The sequence below is a fragment of the Melopsittacus undulatus genome, chromosome Z (genome assembly GCF_012275295.1).
Source record: "Melopsittacus undulatus isolate bMelUnd1 chromosome Z, bMelUnd1.mat.Z, whole genome shotgun sequence".
NCBI lineage: Eukaryota > Metazoa > Chordata > Aves > Psittaciformes > Psittaculidae > Melopsittacus > Melopsittacus undulatus.
Window position 1 is genome coordinate 3217326 of NC_047557.1, and position 6000 is coordinate 3223325.

Genomic DNA, 6000 nt, shown 5'->3' on the forward strand with positions numbered 1-6000 from the left:
CCAGTTGCTGGATTAAGGATGTCTATTACCAATGGTAGCAGTAGGTTAAAGCCACTTGCACAGTAGATTTTGCTGTGGGAAGAACAACAAAAAGATATGTTAGAATTGGTAATAACATGATTTAGATTCTGCTTCCTCCCTTGGAAATCAAGTTTGCCTCCTATCGATTTAAGTATGTACTGTCTTATGTTCTGATTAAGCAAAATTTGCTTGATGAGTCAGCTTTATGGGGGATGTACAAATGAAAAATACATGGCCAAATACATCCCTGGCACAACTCAGTAAAATCTGGCATTTACCCAGTTGTTAGCTGCTTGTTGTTTGAGGGTTTCTTTCCTAACCTTCAAATGGTGCAGCAAATGAAGATTTCTTTTGCAGGCACTTTAACTGCTTTTCCTGATGTCTTCATAACACATAAAGCAATGTACCAGCTCTGGTAAACTGTATTTGTCATTGCCATAGAAGGTTTTTAGACTGCAGCCAAGTGAGATGACCGAATGATGAATGTAACCTAAAAACCAGGGCAGATTCTCTTCACAGTCTTTAGCTTCTCTGATTTCACTCTTATATTTCATCCAGGGGCTGAATTATGCAAACATGAGTATTTTTTCATTTTATATTCCTGTTACTTTTTCCTGCCATCCCTGTGGGGGAGCCTGGAAGCCAGGCATTTTCGTGAGGGTCACGAAAATAAGGGAATTTTGTCTAATAAATGCTTCAGGTCACTGAAGCTGTTCCCATCTCCCATCTTCCTGACAGATGATTACAGAATAGCCTAGCTGAGGAAGTTCTGAGCGGCTTACACAGTGATTCTGGGGTGTTAGTATGCAATTTATGTGGCTGTCCCATCCCTAGCACTGTTCAAGGCCAGACTGGATGGAGCTTGGAGCAACCTGCTCTCATGGAAGGTGTCCCTGCCTGTGGCAGGGGGTTGGAACTGGATAAACTTTAAGGTCCCTTCCAGCCCAAACCAGGCTGTGATTCTATGATTCTATAATGTGTCAATGCTCTTAGCCTTCCCATGTGTCATCAAAGGAGTTTTGAGTTTCAATAAACGCAGAGTTCCAAAACCTACTTGCTATATAATTGCACATTTCCTTTTAATACTTTCAAATGATTTAATTTTTGTTGCTTTTAAAATTCTTTCAGTTCTAGAAGAAATGGTATGTTAAAGTATCCAATTTTCTTCCATTGTCTGGAGTTGTAATTCCCCCCTCTCCTCACCCCAGGCCATTTTTGAATGTTACTGAGGGGTGAGGAAATACCATGACTTGCAGATTTGCCTTGCTCTCCTTTTTGCTGTGAAAGGAGGGCTAGTAGTAGAAGTGGAAGGAAGCTTTACGAAGACTAGTGCTAGTCATGTGGACACAACTCTAGCAGCAAAACTGGCAGATGTTGTTTAATGAAAGTGTATTTTATTCATTTGCTGATGATCATCAACAATAACTTTGAGAGAGGAGAAAAAGAGGAGCAGAATACTACTGGGAATGTAGGTGAAATTCTGTGGCTTTGTTCCTTTTCAATGGTAGGTGGCTGCTGGAAATGTGAGCTTCTGTGACAATTCCACTGGAATTAATATCGGCCATTACAGTGGACTAAATATGAAGGGGAAAGAAAACATTCATAGCTCACTTCCTTATGTTATTTTCTTGACACTAACTTCTACTTGTTTTCATGCTCTTTTTATACTTGGCTCTCTCACCAGCATTTTGGCATCCACTACACAGATAGAATCATAGAATCATAGAATCATAGAATAGTTAGGGTTGGAAAGGACCTTAAGATCATTTAGTTCCAACCACCCTGCCATGGGCAGGGACACCTCACACTAAACCATGTCACCCAAGGCTCTGTCCAACCTGGCCTTGAACACTTCCAGGGGTGGAGCATTCACAACTTTCCTGGAAAACCCATTCCAATACCTCATCACCTTTACAGTAAAGAACTTTGTCCTTATATCCGATCTAAACTTTTAACTAAGGTTTAATCTAAAGTTTTAACTCATTACCCTTGTCCTGTTACTACAGTCCCTAATGAAGAGTCCCTCCCCAGCATCCCTATAGGTGCCCTTCAGATACTGGAAGGCTGCTATAAGGTCTCCACGCAGCCTTCTCTTCCCCAGGCTGAACAGCCCCAACTTTCCCAGCCTGTCTTCATACAGGAGGTGCTCCAGTCCCCTGATCATTCTCTTGGCCATCCTCTGGACATGTTCCAACAGTTCCCTGTCTTTTTTATGTTGAGGACACCAGAATTGCACACAATGCTCCAGGTGAGGTCTCATGAGAGCAGAGCAGAGGGGCAGGATCACCTCCTTTGATCTGCTGTTCACGATCCTTTTGATGCAACCCAGGATACGGTTGGTCTAGGTCACCGACAAAGATGCTGAACAAGACCGGTCCCAACTCTGATCCCTGAGGGACACAACTTGTTACTGGTCTCCAGCCAGACATTGAGCCATTGACCACAACTCTTTGCGTGCACCCATCCAGCCAGTTCTTTATCCACCAAGTGCTCCACCTATCAATCTGATGTTTCTCCAATTTAGAGACAAGGATGTCATCTGGGACAGTGTCAAATGCTTTGCACTAGTCCAGGTAGATGATGTCAATTGCTCTACCCCAGTCAATCAGCTCTGTAGCCCTGTCATAGAAGGCCTCCAAATTGGTCATGCAGGATTTGCCCTTAGTGAAGCCATGCTGACTGTCACCAAGCACCTTGTTTGTGCCTTAGCCTGCCTTCCAGGAGAATCTGCTCCAAGATTTTGCCAGGCACAGAGGTGAGACTGACTGGGCTGTGATTCCGTGGGTCATCAATTTTCCCCTTCTTGAAAGTGGGGATGATATTTCCCTTTTCCAGTGGTTGAGAACTTCACCTGACTTCCATGATTTTTCAAATATGATGGCCAGTGTCTTAGCAACTTCATTTGTCAGCTCCTTTAGGACCCATGGATGGTTTTCATCAGGTCCTATGGACTTGTGCATGTTCAGGTTTTTTAGATGGTCTCAAACCAGATCCTCTCGTACAGTGGGCCAAGGGTGTTCATTCTCACAGTCCCTGTGTTTGTCTTCCAAGACTTGTTTGGTGTGGTAGAGCCTTTGCCAGTGTAGACTGAGGCAAAGAAGTCATTCAGAACCTCAGCCTTCTCCAAATCCTGTGTAGCCAGTTCTCCTGATAGCTTCCGCAGGGGGCCTACATTGTCCCTAGTCTGTCTTTTATTTGCAATGTACCTAGAGATCCCTTCCTGTTATTTTTCAGATCCCTAGCCAAGTTTGCTTCTAACTGGGCCTTAGCTTTCCTAACCTGGCCCCTAGCTTCCCAGACAACATCCCTGTATTCTTCCCAGGCCTCCTGTACTTGCTTCCACCTTTTATAAACTTCTTTTTTCCTTCCAAGTTTCCTCAGTAGTATCATATCCATCCATGGAAGTCTCCTGGCCCTCCTGCTGCACTTCCTTCCAGTCGGGATGCAACAGTTTTAGCAGGTGATCCTTGAATATCATCCAACATTCTTAGACCCCCCCCCCCGCCCTTTAGGGCTGTATCCCATGCAAGCTTACTAAACAGGTTTCTCAAGAGGCCAGAGTCTTCTCTCTTGAAGTTCAGGGCAGTGAGCTTGATGCAAGCTCTTCTCACTGTCCTGAAGATCTTGAACTCAACCTTCTCATGAAGGAAGTTATCTTCCACATAATCTAGGAACCTCCTGAATTGCTTGTGCTGGCCTGTACTGTCACTCGAACAAATACCAGAATGGTTGAAGTCCCCCAAGAGGACAAGGGCCTGAGAGCATGAGGCTGTTCTTGTCTGTATATAGAGCCCTTCATCCACAGAGTCCTCTTAATCAGGCAGTCTGTAACAGATCCCCACAGTAACGTCTCCCATTGCTTTTCTCCCTTTAACCCAGACCCACAAACTCTCTGTTAATTTATCACCTGTCCGCAGACAGATTACCATACTCTCCAGCCTATCACTAACATAAATAGCAACTCCAGATACTTGCAACTGAACTTGTAATCTCAAGTTCTCATTATAGTCAGGAAAAAGTATTTTTAAGATATGACTCACTTGACATAGCTTAGAAATTTACTTCAGGGTGAAAAGACCTGTTGGTCTCCACGGAGTGTATTGACTAGATCTCAGCTAATAACTGCATGGAGGTTTTCAGTAGGCTTTATAGACACATACATCTACATTCAGTGCTATTAGTACCTAGGTTTCCTGATTCCCATGAGGTGGATATGATACCTGCCTGTCTTAACAAGAATATTCTGGGGCATGTCAGGTGGTCAAGCATGGTGGTGTTTAGGGAACTGAATCCTGTGCACAGGCAGGTGTTCTTGCAGTCCTCAGAATGACTTAAATTATATGTTAAAAGACAGGAGAGAGTTATTTTGCCTTTGGAAATCTTCATACAGTTGTCCTCGTTACTCCTGCAATACACCTGCAAGGCCAAGAAATGCTATGATTGCTAGTTCAGAAATGAGGGAAGAGATGCTGAGGAGGGTAAAGATACTCATCTGCACCAGGAAGCCTGCTAAAACATGGAGCTGAGCCCAAGCCTCCTCCTAACTAGCAAGTGTTAGTTAGGTTAGGGCTGTTGTTTCCCTGTGGGATGAGGATAAGGATAAACTCAGCTTTTGGCTTGCTAGAAGGAAGTTAGGGTTTTATGTTAAAAAAAGGGCTGTATAGTTCGGCAAAAATAGCAAAATAGTTAATTATTTTTTAATTTAATGTATTTTAATATTAATAACATATTACAGTGAATGGGGTATGAAACACTTGGGGCTCATGTTTGGAGTCAGGTCGGATGGGTATTGTTGAACTGTAGCTCTTCTGTAGCTCTGTACCATTTCATTAGTTGCTGGGAAGATAACACTTTTAACAGGAGCACAGACATGCCTTAATGGAAGTGTGGGGATTGCAAAGAAGGGCAACAGACATGAAATGTGGCATTAGTGGCTTCCCTGCATATTTCAGGGAAGGTTGCTGTGCTGGTTCCTGGCAGTGGCTAATGAATTCAGGTATGTATTTAACATTCCAAAGTCAAGTTGTGCTCTGTGTAGGGCCTGTCAGAGGTTGCAGGGATTTACCATGTGTGTGGCCCAGAGCAAGGTACGTATTCTTGTTAAGTTGGTGACTGTCTAAATGAAGATGATGTGTCACAGCACAGTATTTATTGTGAAAGCACTGATTTTTGCAGTGCTATTCAATTCCTCTACTTCATCAACTGGAAGGACCAATGCTGAGGAAAAAGGCATGTCTTTCCCTCACCCAGAGGAGATGGATCCTATATGCGTAGACCTGAACTACAGCTTTCTTGGAATCCCAAGCCAGATCTGTAGGGGTATGTATCCCAAGTGAGGGGGATAGCACCTGAGCATAAGCTGTCACAGGGAAATTGATGACAGTACCATAGTTCCCTGCCATGCTGAAAGGCCTTAAGTTCCCTTTTGGTTTGTATTTGAAATGGTGCATTCTTCCAGCTGAGAAAAGGGGAAAAAATCTACCCAGGACAGTGTATTGTGAGAGTTGGCTTCAGGCCCGAAGGAGGAGAAGCAAGAGAAAGGTGGAGGATAGAAAGCTGTAAATTAGAAAGGGCTAAGGGGCAGTCTTCATACAGCCTTTATACTTTATTTTAATTTCCTTGCCCTTTAAACTTTAGAACAAAAGTTTAATCCGTTAATAACGATGATATGCAGCCATATAGCATGTATCCTCTATAATCTCTTTGCTTTTGTCACAGTAGAAAATAATGGAGAATTTATCATGGTTATTGCCCCTTTTACTCAGCAAATACTTTGTATCCAACACAGCTGAACTAACAGGGTATCTGTTATTTGCCAGCTGCTGTCATAGTCTGCAAGGACCCACAAACAGTACTAGTTAATGATTATTATTATCAATGTCAGGGAAGTGTTTTCCTCGTCAATTTTCCAACTTTTGGACTTCTGAATCTTTCTCTGGGAATCTGACACTATGGTTCACTTTCTTAAGTGCTGCATGG